This window comes from Cervus elaphus, chromosome 15 (genome assembly GCF_910594005.1).
Source record: "Cervus elaphus chromosome 15, mCerEla1.1, whole genome shotgun sequence".
NCBI classification, from domain to species: Eukaryota; Metazoa; Chordata; class Mammalia; order Artiodactyla; family Cervidae; genus Cervus; species Cervus elaphus.
In genome coordinates, this window is record NC_057829.1 from 55,695,501 (window position 1) to 55,717,344 (window position 21,844).

Consider the following 21,844-nt stretch of genomic DNA (forward strand, 5'->3'; position numbering starts at 1 on the left):
ACTTCTGTTTGAAAACAAAAATCAGAAGGACTTTCAGTTCAGTTCCGTTCAGTTCAGTTGCTCAGTCGTATCCGACTCTTTGCGACCCCATGAATCGCAGCACGCCAGGCCTCCCTGTCCATCACCAACTCCTACAGTTTACTCAAACTCATGTCCATCGAGTCAGTGATACCATCCAGCCATCTCCTCCTCTGTCGTCCCCTTCTCCTCCTGCCCCCAATCCCTCCCAGCATCAGAGTATTTTCCAATGAGTCAACTCTTCGCATGAGGTGGCCAAAGTATTGGAGTTTCAGCTTCAGCATCTTCTTTATACTCTACCAAAAGAGAGGGGATACATGTATACATATGGCAGAATCATTTTGCTGTATAGAAGAAACTAATTCAACATTGTAAAACAATTGTGTGTGTGTGTTATTCATTCAGTCATGTCCAACTCTTTGTGACCCCGTGGACTATAGCCCATCAGGCTCCTCTGTCCATGGGGATTCTCCAGGCAAGAATATTGGAGTGGGTTGCCTTTCCTTTCTCCAGGGGATATTCCTGAACCAGGGATTGAACCCAGGTCTCCTACACTGCAGGTAAATTCTTTACTATCTGAGCTACTGGGAAGTCCTAAAGCAACTAGACTCCAATAAAAATTATTTTTTTAAGTCTTTTTACTCTAAGATGGGAACCTACAATTTTAGCTGCCCAGCATCCCTTCCTTCTCTGATTTAATATTTTTGGTGGGGGGTAGGGGTAAGGACACCTGCCCCTTACCTAATTAGAGCACAGTTGCCAGTCTCCCTCCAATAATTATTTAGTGAGCACCTATTTTGTGCCATACACTACTTTAGGATCTTGGAATTCAGCAGCAAGCAGAAAATGAATAAGTTCCTGCTTTATTGGAGCTTAGAACCTATTTGGAGGAATTGGTCCAATTAGACCAGTTGGAATTATTTTTTAGAATTTTATGTGTAGACAGTGAAAAAAAAAGAATTCTTTCTTTCCACTTGATTGAGAACTGTAATGATGCTATCCCAAAGCTCCTAGCAGCCATGTCCTCTGCCTTATGATGGCTCTAGAAGAATGAGGTCAAGACATACTATTGAAGCTGAGCAAAGAGCTGAAGAGTGAGAGACCCACAGTCCTTCAGCCGTTTTGCATCCCCAGACCCACTCTTGTTTCCAGTTACAAGAGACAGTACAGTGTCTCCATCTTTTTGTCTTTAACCTATTTGTCTAACACAGACTCTGGTCCCACACTGGTAAATGCCTCTGTTTTCTTCTGTCCTATATGATGGCATCTAGGAGTGCTAGAAGCAGGAGACAGAGAAGATGTTCAGCTTAAGTTTATATTTTTATTCTTCGTTGCTCTAGCAGTACTTTATTTAACTATTTGATTCCCTCTTACATTCCATTCATTCAGTGAACATTCATTGAGCAACCACTATGCATCAGAGAGTCTTCTTGGTGCTAAGGACACAGCAGTGAACAAAACGAAAAAACCTCTATCCTTAGATAGTTCAATTTCTAGTGGAGCCAGCTGACAACCTTCAAACTAACAGAGTGGTTGGCAATAAGAAAAGACAGCAGGAAAGGAGACTAGGGAGTGTTGAGAAGGGGTGGGTAGGGATCCTTGTGTTATGAAGAACAGTCTGGGAAGGTCTTGCTTTGTAAGGGGAGATCTGAGCAGAGTCCTGAAGGAGAGATGGGAGCAAACCACAGATCGCTGAGGGAATGTGACTGAATAATAGAGGTGAACAACTCAAGAATGCCCTGACACTGCACGGATAAGTCAGCTCATGCTGTCTCTTCCCTGAAATTTGACTCTTAGACAATTTTTAAAACTAGAAGAAAAGTGGGGGTGGGGGGGTGAGGGGGCAAGCATTAAAGGCTATTGTGGATTTAGTTTACATTGAAAGCTTTGTTTTTTATTGCTATCTCCTTTAAAGGTATGGTTGAGGCTATTGAAATAAAGAGATAAAAATGTTATAATTTAGGGGAGGATAGAAAAATGATCCTTTTAGCATAATTAATGAGACACTCATCTAAGTCTCCATGGGTGTCTAGTCTACCTCCCTTAGCCCTGTCCTTGTCTAAAAAAGTCACTGAGAGGTAGAGAAAGAATCTGGTTTCCACTGGATTGAAATCTAGAATGGGGAGTCCTTAACTGAGATGACAAGAGACACTGACACCATAAAATCAGGCAATATCCACAACCTCAGAGATAGACAGACATTGTCAGAGTGTGTTGTTGTTCAGTTGCTAAGTTGTGTCCAACTCTTTGTGACCCCATGGACTACACCATACCAGACTTCCCTGTCCTTCACCATCTCCCAGAGTGTGTGTGTGCATGTGCTAATATGCATGCATATAGACTAAGAGATGATTAGACAGCATCACTGGATGGACATGAATTTGAGCAAACTCTGGGAGACTTTTGAGAGTCCCTTGGACAGGAAGCAGATCAAACCAGTCAATCCTAAAGGAAATCAACCTGAATATTCATTGGAAGGACTGATGCTGAAGCTGAAGCTCCAATACTTTGGCCACCTGATGCAAAGAGCTGACTCATTAGAAAAGACTCTGATGCTGGGAAAGATTGAGAGCAGGAGGAGAAGGGGGTGACAGAGAATGAGGTGGTTGGATGCCATCATTGACTCAATGGACATGAGTTTGAGCAAACCCCGGGAGACAGTGAAGGACAGGGAAGCCTGCTGTGCTGCAGTCCATGAAGTCACAAAGAGTTGGACATGACTTACGGACTGAACAATGAAAAACTGGGAGATAGTGAAGGACAGAGAAGCCTGGAGTACTGTAGTCCATGGGATCACAAAGAGTTGGACATGACTTGGCAACTGAACAACAATATATATATATATATACATATATACATATATCATACCTATAGTGTTTGTGAATAATATACATATATCTAACATTGACACCCAGGGTAAATTAAAGTGAGGCTCCCTTCTCTGTCAAAGATAAATGATCCTATTATTTGCTAGAACCCCAAACTCCTCTCTTCAGAAGAACTGAATTATGAATGTGCCCAAAATTGCTGCTCTTCTGAATCATGGGCCCTCTGCTTCTCTATATCACATGCTTATGAACAAATATAAAATTAAAATGCTGAGAAAGCCATAAAGAGATCTCTTGGATTTAAAAACCCTGGAGAATCTCAGAACCAACCTGTTCAGTGATGTGTCACTGTCCTGTGGACCTGTAGCCCTGAGGGATGCCAGCCTGTGAAATTGGTAAATCAGAGAATCACTAATGCCTTTTGAAACATGATGACTTTCTTCCTATTCAGGGCACCCTCTATTCATAGGCACCTGGTACCCTCATATTTGATCATCTGCTGCTTGGCCTTCATTTCCTCACTTTAAAATATAAAGGCTGGATCAGATTTCCAGTAAGGTCACCTGCAGCTTGAAGTGATATAATCATTCACTGTTCAATGTTAGAACCAACCACCCTGTAAGGAAAAGGACATGCTACCAGTGGTACTTACTAGAGACAGGTTGCACCCTCTGGTCTATAGGCAAGATGTTTTCAATAGTTTTCTACTTAAGTTGAAAGCTTCAGATGTTTAAGAAAAACCCACCAGGTCTTTTTTTTTTTTTTTTAAGAAAATCTTCTAGTTAGAAAAAGGAAGAACCATTTTCAACAATATTGGGAAATTGTGACATAAGGTTAGAAATCCTGTGGCAAGTGATGACACCACTCCCTTCTGTGATGCACTTGTGGATAAAATACCAGGAAATCCAGAGGCAAGGTAAAAGTAGCCCCAACCACAGAAGCTTGGAAAGTGATCTACTTCTGCTTCCAAAGACGTCATGGGCACTGTTATTCCACTTATTCTACTTACTGTTTCCAAGTAGATGGTAGAGTCCAAGAGCCCATACAGGGCTTGTGACAGGTTGGATATCATAATTGAAAAAGAGAAGCAACCATTATTTAAAAAGAAAAAAAAAAAGGAAACACAAATTCAATAAAATTCTATGAAAACTAGAAACGTTTGGTCCAAACATGCCAAATCTGATGAGCCTCTGGGTGCTGGCTTCTGTTGCCACTCTAAATCCCTGTAATGGACAATTTCTAAAGTAATGTTTCAAGATGCATCTCCTCTTGGACATGGACCAGCAAGGCAAAACCTGGAAACAGCTTAGAAAAGTTGATGACAGGAGAGCTTAGATTTTCACACAAGAGAAGGGAAAACTGTCAAACCTCCATATCAGTTGGTTCAGGTTTCTTCAGGAAATGTTACTTGTTCACTTCACTGTGCTCCACATTAGCCACTTCCATCCACTGTCAACAACAGCAGGATTTTTTAAAAAGAGGGGGACAAGAAAAAGGAGGAATATTCCAGAGAATGTCATATCATTGAGAAGCAAGGAAACAAGATTAACTAGACTAATAGAAATAAAGAAACAAAAGATAAAAGAGAAATATTCCAAAACATCCCTCCATCTCACTTTTCCAAACCTTCCACTCGTTGCACTCACCAAATACTTCTTGGTAAACATCTTTGATCTGTTTGTTTTATTCCAAAATAATGAAGGCTCAAGGTATTGGTGAAGCACAGAGAGCTTATAACATGAGAATCCCCAGGAAATTCATGAGAGTTTTGGGGAATCACGTCACAGACCACGTCAAGTGCATGTGGCCAAGATGTTCCCTTCACTCTGCTTACAGGATTCTCTTCCTGTAGCAGCAAGACTCCTGCCAAATTACTAGACTGGTGGAGGCACAGGACACCCTGCTGAGAATCAGGATGTTTGGAGTTCAGCCTCAGCTGTGTCATGGAATCTAAGCCTTGGTTTCCTTCTTCGTGAGAGGAGGAATTCTTAATTGCCTCCTCGACTTCAAGGGGCTCTTGGGAGGATCAGATTAAGAGAAGGCAAATAAAAACATCTTTGGAAATTACAAAATGCTACAGTAACATAAATCTGTTTGTTACTCCTCCTTGCAGACAAACACTATTTGATTCCACTTACACAAGATACCTAGTCAAATTCATAAGAATCAGAAAGTACATTCGCAGATGCTGGGTTGGGGGGGGGGGGGCGGTGGTGTGGAGAGGGGGAGGAGGAACGGGAAGTTGGTATTTAAAGGACAGAGTTTCAGTTTAGGAAGGTGAAAAATTCAGAAGAAGGATGATGGTGAGAGTTGCACAGCAAGTGAATGTACTTACTGCCACTGAACTGTACAACTAAATATGGTTTTAAGTGTTTTACATTATGTGACTTTTACCATAATAAAATTTGTTTTTAATTGTTACTCCTCTTATTATCATCATCAGATGAAGTGTGGGGCAAGTTCAAATGGCAGAGCGTGGGTAGTCTGGGCCACATCTATCTTCACTCCTGAATATCAAGCCCCGAATGCTCACCGCCTTAAGGTGAATTACCATGGTCTCTCACTTTCATATAAGGAGGTGGAAATCATATCTGTGGAAACCTGTGAGAGCTTAGAACAATAACAAATTTGTTCTAGTGCCCATTGTGCTTCCTTGACCTCGGATGGAGTTACAGAATATGTTTCCATTTTACTTCAACTTGTAGAACAACCTCACTACTGTGAACTTGGCACATCTCATTCTCTAGAAACTATCTGAATAAAAGTCTAGGAAGAAGCTTGGTTTATCCATAAGAATTAATACTTGCTTCTATTCTCCCCTAGTTTATGGAACTTCTCAATATAAGAGTAATTTGATTACTAGCATGAGATTCCTTGGGGATAAAATGGGATTAATGTATTTTAACAAAAATCACTCAATAAGTAAACTCCTTAACAATCCCACATTAGTCTTCAGCTTCTGTGTTTTTCTTAATGCTCCAAAATAGATACACCAGTTTAAGGGTTGATGTTAATGTCCTCTGCTAGGTAATTCCATCCTCAAGAGAATATGTCAAGAAAAGAATTGATTATAATCAGAATTACATGCCACTGTAGTTTAGCCATACTCTTACACCAACATCTAGTTCTAAAATAATGCCTCCAATAAAGCAGCAGTGAGATGATAAGATGAAGCAAAATGGAAATAAATGAATTATTTGCATATCTAAAACGACAGCAGCAAATTAGGACATGCGAACTGTTGATGTATCTAAACACTGCACATTTTAGTGATGAAGAATCTAATCAATTACCTAAATGTTTGGCCTGTGCAATATACTAAACATCCATACTAAAAGCTGGATCCCTCCTCGTTTTGGTCAAAATGTATTGGACAACTATAGACCCCAGGCAAATGCAGACAGGGAAGGGGTAGGGTGTAAAAAATGTAACCATAATGTAATAATCACTAATAAAAATCATTTTAGAATCACAAAGTATAGAATTACAAGGAGGAGGCTTCTCAATGATATGGCTGAGCAGATTTTTATAGAAAGTGCTCCTGAAATAGCCCTGAAACGTAAAATTCTGGATGGAATATTTTAAAACCCTTTTAAATTTATGGCTAAGGTTGTGGGGAAAAAAGAAATATGGGTAAAGTACCAATCTACCATTAATCTACAATTAGGACTTAACAGGCCTAAGGAGACTTGAAACAGACCCATCAGAATATGATAAAAGGTCAATCAGAGACTCTAAACCTGGAACCCCTCCCCACACCAGGGATTTTCACCCTTGAAGGAAACAACAGAAATGCCTGACTCTCTTGGCCTTGGCTGTGGAAAGAGCTGGCGAAAAGACCCCCTCGAATTTCTAATCATCAGTTCATAACCAGGCAAATTTGGGGCCAAAACTCAAATGGTCTGTGTGGCCCAGGAAAACCTAAACTAAAATTTTAAAGTGTTTTTAGGTTTGTTATGCTCCCAGGAATATGGCAGCAGTGAAAGAAAATCCTTTCTGCGTTAATATATTTTAGGCACAGGACCCAAAGAATTCAAGATAAGGTTCCTAGGAAACTGAGCACACAATGAAAAAAATCCTTAAACTTACGATGTAAGAAGAAACTATAGTAAAAAATCAATACTTGGCGGAAAAAGCCCTATAGAATTGAATCCACAAAATTTCAGGTACTGAAATTATCACATATAGAATATAAAATAAGTATGTCTAACATATTTAAAGAAACAAAAGAGGTGTAAGTATAAGATGAAAACAAGTTATTAATACTATACTATCAAAATTGTCCAGACAGATAAGAAATAGAATTAAATAAAACTTCTACTTTCAACAATTACAGACTAAGGAATACAGACAAACCTATCCACAGGGGAAAATTAGAGAAGTAGGGTGGAATGTAAAACACATCTGCTTAGGGGCCCTGGAGAGCTCACGGGACAGTGAGGAGTGTGATGCAAACATTCAGGGATAATCAGTGGTCTGAGAGTGTTGGAGGATACTGTTCTGTTATGACTGCTTGCACATTTCAGGAGAAAACTGAGTGGTGGGAATAAAAGAGCTAAATAGTAAGTCCAGGGCATGCCAAAGGTGAAGACTGGTGAGAATGCCTCTAGCTTTGTTCTAGGGCCCTAAGGAGCAACACCCAAGGAGTAGGAGTTTCCTAGAAATCAATAGGATTTTCACAGAGGCAGCAGCTCAGTTTCAAATCACATCGGCCTTTGAAGCTTATCCTGGATTTGGAAGCCTAGCAAAAACAAACTTAGATCTTCACTGGAGGAAGATACTATCATCTAACGTTATTTTCACAAATAATTATTTCCACATAGAAATCAATAGCAAAAAGATAAGAGAATCCTCATGTGTTTGCAATTTCAGAAAATACCACTTTTAAGTAAACTTTGAGTCAAAGAAAAACATTCAAATGGAAATTAGAAGGTATGTAAATTTTTTAAATGACATATCAAAACATGAAAAGCAACTAGAAACAAATTTATAATTTTCAAGTATCTGTTAGAAAAGAAGACTGAAAATCAATGAGATACACATCCTAACATCCATCTCAAGAAATTACAAAAACCAAGGAAGTTAAGATAATCAGAAGAAAAGTAATGAAATTAAAAAACTAGAGAATATCAACCAATACAAAAGGTGTGTGCACTAAAAAGACATAAATTTATCAACTCTTAAGAGCTATTAGTCAATAAAAAAAGAGATGAAGTATATAAACTCTTAGAAAAATAAAACTTACAAAAACTGATAAAGAAGATCCAATAAATTTGCAGTCTACTGACAATTCAAAAGTCTGATTCTATAATTAAAAACCTTGTAACCCCTCAGGGCTCACAGAAAGTTGACTCACAGGAAAATATTACCAAAGAATATACACAAGGCATGAACACAACCCAAATCATTTCATGATTCTGAAACCCTGCAGGACCCTATGGGAGCCCTCCCAAGTACAAAGGGCTTTCTGAGTCCCTCATTTCTTCTTTGCAAGGAAAAGGTTTCATCCTCCTAGACCTTATCTGAGTTCCAAATGGCAGGTTCAAACAATCAGTAATTAAAGGAGCAAGGGATTGCAGAAAGAAATGATAGTGAAGGATAGGGCAAGACCCTAGTTCCTCCTTAGGGACATGCAGAGCAATCTGATACACACCTCTGAGTTCTTCTACAGGAACGAAGGCCCTCACTCAGGCGGAGAATGTTAACTATAGGCTGAAGACAGCACAGGGATCCCAAACCAGCTGGACCCAGGCTAATGACTCAGATTCCTGGAATACCATCCTGTATCTTCATCACTAACCAATTAGAGGAGGGTTACACAGCCTGCAACCTTCCTACCAAATTTTGCCTATAAAACCTTCTTCCCTGAAACCCACTGGGGAGTTCAAGTCTTTTGAGCACCAGCCACCTGTTCCCTTCACAACAGGCAATAAAACTTTCTCTGCTCCAAACTCTGATATTTTGGTTTGTTTGGCTTCATCATGTGCCAGGCATGTGGACTTGTGTTCGGCAACAATTTTGACAAAATACTGCAAGAAAAGCAGTTACAGGCCAGACCTGTCTTGAACACAACACAAGAAATCCTAAACAAAACATTAGTAAAACAAATCTAGTAACTTATTTTTAAAGGTTGGGTTCAGCACAGGAGGGCTATACAAGAACAAACATAGGACACTTTATTTATGAAGATAGAAACCTACATTAAAATTGGGTTGTGCACAGTAAGAAAATGAATGAGCCAGTTAAAAACTGGGCCAAAGACCTAACAGACATCTTGTCAAAGAAGATACACAGATAGTAAAAAAGCAATATAAAAGGTGCTTCATATTATACGTCATCAGGGACATGCAAATTGAAACAATGGAATACTACTACACACCTATTCAGTTTCAGTTCAGTTTTGCTCAGTCATGTCCAACTCCTTGCAACCCCATGGACTGCAGCACGCCAGGCCTCCCTGTCCATCACCACTCCCGGACTCTACCCAAACTCATTCCACTGAGTCAGTGATGCCATCCAACCATCTCATCCTCTGCTGTCCCCTTCTCCTCCTGCCCTCAATCTTTCCCAGCATCAGGGTCTTTTCAAATGAGTCGGCTCTTCACATCAGGTGGCCAAAGTACTGGAGTTTCAGCTTCAACATCAGTCCTTCCAATGAACACCCAAGACGGATCTCCTTTAGGATGGACTGGTTGGATCTCCTTGCAGTCCAAGGGACTCTCAAGAGTCTTCTCCAACACCACAGTTCAAAAGCATCAATTCTCCGGTGCTCAGCTTTCTTTACAGTCCAACTCTCACATCCATACATGACTACTGGAAAAACCATAGCCTTGACTAGATGGACCTTTGTTGGCAAAGTAATGTCTCTGCTTTTTAATATGCTGTCTAGGTTGGTCATAACTTTTCTTCCACACACCTATTAGAATGGCCAAAATCCAGAATACTGATAACTAGCAAGGATATAGAGCAACGGATATGCTCATTTATTACTAGTGGGAATGCAAAATGGTAGAGACATTTTGAAAGACAGTTTTCCAGTTTCTTATAAAACTAAACATACCCTAACCATATGACTCAGCAATTGCTCTTCTTGGTATTTTCCCAAAGCAGTTGAAAACTTTTGTCCACTCAAAAACCTACACAGAGATGGTTACAACAGCTTCATTCATAATTGCCAACACTTGAAAGCAACCAATATGTTCTTCAGTAGGTGAACTGCGGTCCATCCAGACAACCAAATATTATTCAATGCTACACAAGTATGAGCTAGCACGTCATGAAAAGACACAGTGGACATTTAAGTGCATGTTGCTGAATTAAAGAAGCTGGTCTGAAAAGACTTCATACTGTATGATTCCATTCCAAGTATGATTCTATGATTTTGATATTGTGGAAAAAGTAGAACTTTAGAGAGAACAAAAGGATCAGCGGTTTCCTGGGACTTGATGTGGGAAGGGAAAAAAGGATGAACAAGTGGAATGCAGAGAATTTTTAGGGCAGTAAAACTATTCTGTACAACACTAGATGGTAGATATTATGCATTTGTCAAAATCCGTAGAACTATACGACAAATAGAATGAACCTTAATGTAAACTATGGACTTTAGTTAATAATAATGTACCAGTGTAGGTTCATCAATTGTAACGAGTGTACCACTCTAGTAGGAGATGTTGATTGTAGGGGAGGTTATGCATGTGTGGGGACAGGGGGTATATGGGAAATCTCTGTTCTTCCCACTCAGTTTTGCTAAGAATCTAAAGTGAAAGTGAAAGTCGCTCAGTCATGTATGACTCTGCAATCACACGGACTATACATGGAATTCTCCAGGCCAGAATACTAGAGTGGGTAGTCTTTCCCTTCTCCAGGGGATCTTCCCAACCCAGGGATCAAACCCAGGTCTCCTACATTGCAGGCAGATTCTTTACCAACTGAGTCACAAATGGCTCTAAAAAAGAGGGTTTATTTTAAAGAATTAGACTGTTGTAATAACGAAAAGATAGAAATATCAGAAAATATAAGTGTAGAGAGCCCAGAAACACACCCGTACATTTCTGGAAGTTTGATTTATGACAAAGATAACACAGCAGAGGAGTGGGGAAACAATATTATTTACAATAAATGGTCCCAGAACAATTGTAAGTCCATTATAATAAAAGAAACATGACCCCCTAATTCACATGATACAGAAAAACAATTTCAAGGTAAATTGTAGATCTAAATGCAAAGGCCAAAAATAAAGCTCCTAGATGGTAATGAAAGACAATATTTTCATGGTTTAAAGAAAAGGAAGGACTTCTTAAACCTGATACAAAATGTAACTATCAAGGAAAAGTTTGACAAATTTGAATAAATTAAAATCAAGATACCTTTAAGATAGTAAGAAGATACCCATGGAGAGGAAGAAGTTATCAATATTATTTATAACTGATAAAGTGCTCTTGACTGATGAACATTTTTAAAAAATATATCTCTGCAAATGAATGAGAAAATGTCAGATGACTCAACAGAAAAATGAACAAAAAATTTGAATATGTGCTATATGAAAAGTCTATCCAAAATGCTGATAACCATATACAAACATGTGCAGCCTGACCAATGATCAGAGAAATGAAAATTAAAGTCACATGAGGCACTGCTATTTACTTACTAGAAGGGCTAAAACTAAAAACAATTTTTGAAAGAAAAAAAATAATACAAGTCATTATTCAGAGTGGGAAGCAAAAGGAATTCTCATCCACTACTAGTGGGGGGAGTAAAATGGAAGAATCACTCTAGAAAACAGTGGCATTACTAAAATTGAAAACATGCATACCCTATAACCCAGAAATTCCACTTCTAGATGTATATCCCACACAAATGAGTATAAGCATACACACTGCATCAGAAAGTTCCTTGCACCATTACTTACAATAGCCTCAAACTGGAATAAACCAATGTCCATCAAAAGTAAGCTTCATGAAGTATCATATGTTCATACAATGAACTATTATAACACAATAAAAAGAACAAAATAAAGCTACACACTGAACCTAGGTAAATCTCACAAACCTAATGTTTAGCTAAATAAAGCAAACCTGGAAGAATTTACACAAGATAGCCCATACTTGGTATGCTGACCTCTAGGTCCATCCATAATACTGCAAATGGCATTGTTTCATTCTTTTTTTATGGCTGGGTAATATACTAAGTGAGGTAGCTCAGCTGGTAAAGAATCCATCTGCAATGCAGGAGACCCCGATTCAATTCCTGGGTTGGGAAGATGCCCTGAAGAAGGGATAAACTACCCACTCCAGTATTCTCAGGCTTCCTTGGTGGCTCAGACAGTAAAGAATCTGCCTGCAATGTGGGAGACCTGGGTTCGATCCCTGGACAGGGAAGATCCCCTGGAGAAGGGAACAGCTACCCACTCCAGTATTCTGGCCTGGAGAATTCCATGGACAGAGGAGCCTGGCAGGTTACAGTCCATGGGGTCACGAAGAGTTGGACACAACTGAGCAACTTTCACTTTCAAGTCAGACAGAGAAAGATAAATATCATATGATATCACTTATTTGTAGAATCTTTAAAAATGATACAAATGAATTTATTTACAAAACAGAAACAGACTCACAGACATAAAAAATAATTTTACAGTTATGAAAGGGGAAAAGGTGGGGAAGGGGCAAATTAGGAGTTTGGGATTAGCATACACAAACTACTATATATAAAATAAAAGAAGACCTACTGTATAGCACAGAGAATTATATTCAACCTATAATGGAAAAGAATCTGAAAAACACTATACATACATATAACTGAATCACTTTGCTAAACACCTGAAGCTAACACAGCATTGTAAATAAACTATACTTCACTAAAGAAGAAAAAAAAAGATTTGAGTTATGACCCTATAAAAAGTTTTCCTGTAAACACTATAAAAGAACAAGCCATAGAGAAGTTTAACATCCAAGCAAACTAACAGGCAAACTGTCTGATAAGAGTGTATGAAGACATGGAAGTATTAGTAGCTCAGTCGTGTCTGACTCTAAGACCCCATGGACCATAGTCTACCAGGCTCCTCTGTCCATGGGATTTCCCCGGCAAGAATACAGGAGTGAGTTGCCGTCCCCTTCTCCAGGGGTTCCTGACCCAGGGATCGAACCTGGGTCTCCTGCATTATAGGCAGATTCTTTACCATCTGAGCCACGAGGGAAGCCCAATGTAATTCGGGGAAGAAATAAATTACACCACTCATACTGCAGTTCCATGTGCCACATAGAGCTGCTGGGGTCAGGAAGATGAAGTGGTCACAATGGGAAAAAAGTTATTATGCATGAGTGAATTTCCATGTTGTATCTGGAAGACACTATGCTTGGCAGTAGGGGACCAGAGGAAATATGAATTTTAAGTTCTTTTTCTGTAAGCATAAAATAAATAAGAAGTCAAACAAAAATATAAATAAAATATCCCATACTAATCCATAATATTTAGGGATGCATTGCTAGGTGGAATATAAATAAATATGGTTTCTTTTAAAAAATGAGGCTGTTTTATCATAAACTTCATCAGGGTAGTTATCATTAGGGAGAAGAGGAAAAATGACTGGGAGGGGGGACAAAGGGAATATTTAGGGTGCAGACTAATTCTATTTTGGGGGTTACATGGTTCCATTTTGTATTAAATTATAGAGGTGTGCACTGTGACAGACAGAATCTAGGGTGAGCCCATGATTCCCATGCCTTCTGTGGGAGGGTCCTGTGACTTGTTTTAATCAGCAGAATACACCAAAGGTAACAGAATGTAGGTAATCATGTATATTTGATTATGTTACATAAAACTGTAGCCCATATTACCAAGAGTCTCTCTCTCTGTTGCTTTCTTTGAGGAAGAGCTGCCATAGTGTGAGATGCCATATGAAAAGAGCCAAGCGAGAAGGAGCTGAGGTAGCCTCCAGCAAAAGTCAAAGAGAAACTGAGGTCTTCAGACCAACAAGCGGGCAAGGAACTGAATGCACCCAACAGTGTCACCTGGATGCTGGTGGGTACCCAGCTGAGCCCGCATAAAACAGCACAGTAAGATGAAAGAAACCTGTATGCAGGTCAGGAAGCAACAGTTAGAACTGGACATGGAACAACAGACGGGTTCCAAATAGGGAAAGGAGTATGTCAGGCTGTATATTGTCACCCTGCTTATTTAACTTATATGCAGAGTACATCATGAGAAATGCTGGGCTGGAGGAAGCACAAGCTGGAATCAAGATTGCCAGGAGAAATATCAATAACCTCAGATATGAAGATGACACCACCCTTATGGCAGAAAGTGGAGAAGAATTAAAGAGACTCTTGATGAAAGTGAAAGAGGAGAGTGAAAAAGTTGGCTTAAGGTTCAACATTCAGAAAACTAAGATCATGGCATCTGGTCCCATCACTTCATGGCAAATAGATGGGGAGACAGTGGAACAGTGGCTGACTTTATATTTCTGGACTCCAAAATCACTGCGGATGGTGACTGCAGCCATGAAATTAAAAGACACTTACTCCTTGGAAGAAAAGTTATGACCAACCTAGACAGCATATTAAGAAGCAGAGACATTACTTTGTCCACAAAGGTCCATCTAGTCACGACTATGGTTTTTCCAGTGGTCACGTATGGATGTAAGAGTTGGACTATAAAGAAACCTGAGCACTGAAGAATTGATGCTTTTGAACTGTTGTTTTGGAGAAGACTCTTGAGAGTCCCTTGGACTGCAAGGAGATCCAACCGGACCATCCTGAGGGAGATCAGTCCTGGGTGTTCATTGGAAGGACTGACGTTGAAGCTGAAACTCCAATATTCTGGCCAACTGATGCGAAGAGCTGACTCATTTGAAAAGACCCTGATGCTGGGAAAGATTGAGGGCAGGAGGAGAAGGGGATGACAGAGGATGAGATGGTTGGATGGCATCACCGACTCAGTGGACATGGGTTTGGGTGGACTCTGGGAGTTGGTGATGGACAGGGAGGCCTGGTGTGCTATAGTTCATGGGGTCACAAATAGTCGGACACAACTGAGCGACTGAACTGAACTGACTAAACTGAAGATGAAAGAGATAAAAACATGGAAAAGTGAAGAGGCAAGAAAAATAGCATTAATTCCAAAAATGTCTATTGGGAATTCATGGAAGAGAGAGCAGAGATTAAAAAAGGAGAAACAATATGTTTAATATACAATGTTTTAGTTTTTTAATTTTTATTTTATACTGCAGTATAGTCCCTTATGACTACACAGTGGGAGTGAGAAATAGATTTGAGGGACTAGATCTCATAGACAGTGAGCCTGACGAACTACGGACGGAGGTTCGTGACATTGTACAGGAGACGGGGATCAAGACCATCCTCATGGAAAAGAAATGCAAAAAGGCAAGATGGTTGTCTGAGGAGGCCTTACAAATAGCTGTGAAAAGAAGAGAGGCAAAAGGCAAAGGAGAAAAGGAGGGATATTCCCATTTGAATACAAAGTTCCAAAGAATAGCCAGGAGAGATAAGAAAGCTTTCCTCAGCGATCAATGCAAAGAAATAGAGGAAAACAATACAATGGGAAAGACTAGCGATCTCGTCAAGAAAATTAGAGATATCAAGGGAACATTTCAGGCAAAGATGGGTTCGATAAAGGACAGAAATGGTATGGACCTAACAGAAGCAGAAGATATTAAGAAGTGGTGGCAAGAATACACAGAAGAACTGTACAAAAAAGATCTTGATGACCCAGATAATCACGATGGTGTGATCACTCACACTCAGCTAGAGCCAGACATCCTGGAATGTGAAGTCAAGTGGGCATTAGAAAGCATCACTATGAACAAAGCTAGTGGAGGTGATGGAATTCCAGTGGAGCTATTTCAAATCCTGGAAGATGATGCCGTGAAAGTGCTGCACTCAATATGCCAGCAAATTTGGAAAACTCAGCAGTGGCCACAGGACTGGAAAAGGTCAGTTTTCATTGCAATCCCTAAGAAAGGCAATCCCAAAGAATGCTCAAACTACCGCACAATTGCACTCATCTCACACGCTAGTAAAGTAATGCTCAAAATTCTCCAAGCCAGGCTTCAGCAATACCTGAACCGCGAACTTCCAGATGTTCAAGCTGGTTTTAGAAAAGGCAGAGGGGCCAGAGATCAAATTGCCAATATCCGCTGGATCATCGAAAAAGCAAGAGAGTTCCAGAAAAACATCTATTTCTGCTTTATTGACTATGTCAAAGCATTTGACTGAGTGGATCACAATAAACTGTGGAAAATTCTGAAAGAGATGGGAATATCAGACCACCTGACCTGCCTCTTAAGAAACCTGTATGCAGGTCAGGAAGCAACAGATAGAACTGGACATGGAACAACAGACTGGTTCCAAGTAGGAAAAGGAGTATGTCAAGGCTGTGTATGGTCACCCTGCTTATTTAACTTATATGCAGAGTACATCATGAGAAACGCTGGGCTGGAAGAAGCACAAGCTGGAATCAAGATTGCTGGGAGAAATATCAATAATCTCAGATATGCAGATGATACCACCTTTATGGCAGAGAGTGAAGAGGAACTAAAAAACCTCTTGATGAAAGTGAAAGAGGAGAGTGAAAAAGTTGGCTTAAAGCATACCATTGAGAAAACTAAGATCATGGCATCTGGTCCCATCACCTCATGGGAAATAGCTGGGGAGATGGTGGAAACAGTGTCAGACTTTATTTTTTGGGGCTCCAAAATCACTGCGGATGGTGACTGCAGCCATGAAATTAAAAGACACTTACTTCTTGGAAGCAAAGTTATGACCAACCTAGATAGCATATTAAAAAGCAGAGACATTACTTTGCCAACAAAGGTCCATCTAGTCAAGGCTATGGTTTTTTCAGTGGTCATGTATGGATGTGAGAGTTGGACTATAAAGAAAGCAGAGTGCTGAAAAATTGCTGCTTTTGAACTATGGTGTTGGAGAAGACACTTGAGAGTCCCTTGGACTGCAAGGAGATCCAACCAGTCCATCCTAAAGGAGATCAGTCCTGAGTGTTCATTGGAAGGACTGATGCTGAAGCTGAAACTCCAATACTTTGGCCACCTCATGAAAAGAGTTGACTCGTTTGAAAAGACCCTGATGCTGGGAGGGATTTGGGGCAGGAGAAGAAGGGGATGACAGAGGATGAGATGGCTGGATGGCATCACCGACTTGATGGGCATAAGTCTGAGTAAACTCCAGGAGTTGGTGATGGACAGAAAGGCCTGGCATGCTGCGATTCATGGGGTCACAAAGAGTCGGACACAACTGAGCAACTGAACTGAACTGAACTGATAGTCAATTTACAATGTTGTGTTAGTTTCAGAGGTTCAGCAAAATGATTCAGTCATATATTCTTTTTCAAATTATTTCCCCATTTAGGTTAGATGCAATGTTTAAGAATTTCCAAGAAAGATGAATTGCACCAATCCTCAGATTCAAGAAGCCTAGCAAATAGCAGGCTAGACACACCTCGGCATGACTTAGGACCAAGTGCAATTCCAAAGACAGTGAGGCCTTCAAACTAGTAAGAGAAAAAAGCAAAACTGTCTATAAATGACTTGAAATTAAATTAACAGGTTATTTCCCAATATAATTCCCAGTATTTTCCCAGAGTAATATCTTCAAAACACTCAAAGATAGAACTGTCAACCTAGAATGTCATATTTTAAGAAATTATTTTTCAGTAATGAGGATGACACCAAGACATTTCTAGAAAGACAAAATCTGAGAATTTTCAATGAATTTATACTCACAAATTTAAAATGTTTAGAATGACAAGAGGAAAAGTAACTAAAATAAACTGATGCTTTCATTGAACATCTTTTTGTTGTTTAGGCTAATTGTACATCAGAGGTTGTAACGTTTTACTGGTAAAATATTCAGACTGTGGTAAATTAGCAATTGTTCTATATCATTCAAACCCAAAACCTTGTTTTAATTTATTTATGTATGTTTTTAAATTAATTTGTTTGTTATTGATTTTTGAAAGGGTTTGGGATTTATCTAGGGCATCTGACTCAACTGTGCATTGAAAAAATTAAGGAGGAAAGTCTGAACTAAGATTCAGGCAGGTCTGATCATACGTAATGAACTGGTGAGTAGCTGCCCTCAGTTCATTTCAATAAGACGAATTTGTCTGATTGATTGCTTTTGGAGGATATTGAGAAAGTTGGTCTTTCTGTAAGTGCTTAAGAAGAAAGATGAAGCAAATTGGACAACAGCGTAATGTTGGTCTCAAGTCTGGTTCTCTTCCCTGGACAATGTCTGCACCTGGGTTCAGAATGTTTTGCAGCATCCCAGGAAATCTATTTGTCTTTAGTATTTGGACAAAGGTACTGGCAACTGCTGTCATACACGTTCCTCTCTCAAGGGGCTTCTTGGGAAGCAAACACTGATTACAGTCCAGAACAGAAGAAACAGAGGAGTTTACATGAGTGCCTATGAGACTACCTGGGAATTCTCAAAAATAATGGGAAGAGCCTGTCAACGACGGACTGAGATCCTGCATAAAGAGAGCGGGCAGAAGTCAGTGAAGTCCAGAAACACTTCTGCAACTGTCCCTGCATAGGGAGGGCACATGTGAGATAAAGCGCCTGTGGGTACGCCTGCTGGCCACTCCATTTTCCACTGGTCATTGGACAGCTCCAAAAGCCTTTCTTCCTTGGGCCCATGCCCTGTAGCTCCTACTAAAGATGCTTTCAGTTATTCCTGAGATACAGATATAGAGTGATTTTTTTGGAAAGAGATAAGATTCTGATGGCAGAGTCCACTACATCAGTCCTTCCTGGGCAAAATAAGAAACTATCCTTAGGAATGCCAAGAAGAGCCTCACCCTATGAGTGAGAAAATAGAAAAGAAAGTCCAAATGAAATAAACTGAGGTCACGGCATAGGAAAGCCTGGCATCATGGACACAGAAGAGGAAGGAGAAGGCAGGAGGAGCTGAGAGAGTAGAACTGGTATATGTTCACTACCACGTACAAAATAGATGCCTAGTGGAGCTTGGTGTATAGCACAGGGAGCTCAGCTGGTGCTCTGTGGTGACCTAGAGGAGTGGGGTGGGGGTGGGGGTAAGAGGGAGCCTCAAGAGGGACGGGATACCTGTACACACATAGCTGGTTCACACTGTCGTACAATAAAACCAACACAATACTGTCAAGCAATTATCGTCCAATTTTAAAAAACCCTATGATAAACCATAATGGAAAAGAATATTAGAAAAAGAATATATATATGCTTATAATCAAATCACTTGTTGTACAAGAGGAATTAACACTGTAAATCAACTACACTTCAATAAAAATAAATAAGAAAATAAAGAAGGCTTGGCACCCCAGAAAGAGTAGGGACATGGAGGGAAAGCAAGGGGAGAGGCAGAGAGCAGCATAAACGCAAAATGAAAGAAAAAAGTGAGGGAGCAAGAGAAGAGATGGTTAGAAAGCTGATAATGACAAGCAGACAGCGAATGGTCCCCAGGGAGAGTAGGTTGTCTCCAGGATGACAGCCCAAACAGAACACAATCAGTAAAGCTCGGGAACTGAGAGCTCTATAGGAGAAACCAACAGAGCTGGCGAACAGGGGAGGAGATGGGGCGCAGAGAAAGACCAAGGCTTGCTTCTTTGGCTAATCAGCTTTTGCCAGCTCCTACTGATCTAAGTACAACGTGCAGTGTTTGTGCAGCTCTACCTGCAGGTATAATGGTATAACGTGTTAGGAGTCAATTTTGTATAATTATTTATGTATAGAGAACAGGAAAGAATGACTTAACAGTTTTATAAAATTATACTTTCTCATAAAACAATTCTAGGAATACTGAATAGAAGGAAAAAAGACAATAAAATACTCCTCAAATCCCACCTACTGGAGATTAGCATGGTTACCATCTGGTAGACATCATTTCAGGTAAATCAGATAAATATATCTATCAAGCTCATGCTAAGTTGCTTCAGTCATGTCTGACGCTTTGTGACCCTATGGATGGTAGCCTGCCAGTCTCCTGTCCGTGGGATTCTCCAGGCAAGAATACTGGATGGGTTGCCAAGCCCTCCTCCAGGGGGTCTTCCTGACCCAGGAATCAAACCTGTCTCTTACATCTCCAGCATTGGCAGGCTGGTTCTTTACCATTAGCGCCACCTGGGAAGCCCCATATATATATATATATACATACATACATGCATAAACATATATATACAAGCACCCACATTTCTCTAAAAACACACATACACATATATGTCACACACATTACATGGTTGGATGAATAGAAGGATGTACACAGAGAGATACAAACCAAATAGATAAAAGAGAAAGAAAGAAAGGAGGAAGGAAGGAATGAAAAGGAAGGCAGGAAGGAGAAGAGAGAGGAGTAATGAAAACTTTTGCGAAATGAACTTACACTACCTGCTGCTTTTAATTAAAATAGTTCCATAGAGTCACATTATCTAATGTGGATACATTAAAATTTAAGATCACTAAGACAAAGAACATTACTCACCACTCAGTTCTACAAGGGTTAAGTTGTAATCCACTGCAGCTGACCACCAACAGTGCACCCAGAAAGGAGTATAGGATGAAAAACAGATGAGGCACTCTGTGCCTTGGAAAAGCAAGTCCTTAAAAGAGTTGGATGCATACTTCAGGAAGAATTTCAATAACCCCAGATTCTTGCATCTTCCCATACACAGAAAAGCACTAAAATAATTAATTTGCGATGTCTATTCTTTGTGATTAGCAGTAATCTTTTACTAAGATATATATAGGTGACTCAGTGATAAAGAATCCACCTACCAATGCAGGCCAATGTCTGCTAATGCAGGGTTCAATCCCTGGGTCAGGAAGATCCCCTGAAGAAGGAAATGGCAACCCACTCCAGTATTCTTGCCTGGAAGATCCCATGGACAGAGAAGCCTGGGGGGCTATAGTCCATGGGGTCCCAAAAGAGTCGAACACAACTTAGCAACTCAACAGCAACATACTTGACTGCATGAATTTCCCAGCCAAAAACCATATATAAATTGGCTCCTTTTTAAAGCAGTTTCCTCAGAGCTACTGAGTGACTCTCTCTTAGGCTTTAGTCCTCAGCAAGAACCTAAATAAAACTGAAACTCACAACTCATGCTATCTTTTTCTAAGTTGACACTAAGCATTTATTTAACTTACATAGATACAGCCACACACTTAGATAAAGAGAGAGAGGAAGAGTAAAAATTTACGTAGTGCAGACATTTCAACTTACCTTCCCCTTCATTCAAGGAGCATAAGAGAGATTTCCATCTCTCCCTCACTCATGGTCAATCACAATGTATCTCTGTAATGCAAACATCTCACTGAACTGAATAGAAGAGTTGGCATGCAAAAGGAGATATTGTTTGCACAGTATGCCTCCACACAAACTTACTACCTTATCTAGTACTCTAATAAGAAAATATCAATTTCTTCCAAAGCTGGAGATTAAACTTTCTAAAGAGATTTTCAAAGAAAATGTTGATTGCATATAATATTCACATTCTGAGATCATCTTAAAATCTATTGCTTAAGCAAGATATAATTTTTCAGTATAAATTTACTGTTCTCAAAATTTGCCAGAAGGTACCAAAGAGCAACTGAAAAATTACTAAATCTCCAAGTAATATTTATGAGATTTCATTTATAAAAAGGACCCCAAACAAAAAGACGTAAAGTTATTTTTTAAACTATGCCAAGATGCTTTTTTAATTTCTTATTTTAAGTATGCTGCTGCTAAATCGCTTCAGTCGTGTCTGACTCTGTGCAACCCCATAGATGGCAGCCCACCAGGCTCCCCCGTCCCTGGGATTCTCCAGGCAAGAACACTGGAGTGGGTTGCCATTTCCTTCTCCAATACATGAAAGTGAAAAGTGAGAGTGAAGTCACTCAGTCGTGTCTGACTCCTAGCGACCCCATGGACTGCAGCCATTCAGCCTCCTCTGTCCATGGGATTTTCCAGGCAAGAGTACTGGGGTGGGGTGCCATTGCCTTCTCCAAT

General features: G+C 39.9%; 1 long non-coding RNA gene across 1 annotated transcript in view; it reads right to left on the reverse strand.

Annotated features, from left to right (window-relative positions):
- Positions 1-266: 266 nt before the first annotated feature.
- Positions 267-21,844, reverse strand: part of LOC122708983 — a 32,798-nt gene continuing 11,220 nt past the window's right edge. Inside the window, exons 2-3 of the long non-coding RNA XR_006345368.1 lie at positions 20,336-20,437; positions 267-314 (exon numbers count right to left, since the gene is read on the reverse strand). This is a non-coding gene — a long non-coding RNA (uncharacterized LOC122708983). The remainder of the gene's footprint in view (positions 315-20,335; positions 20,438-21,844) is intronic.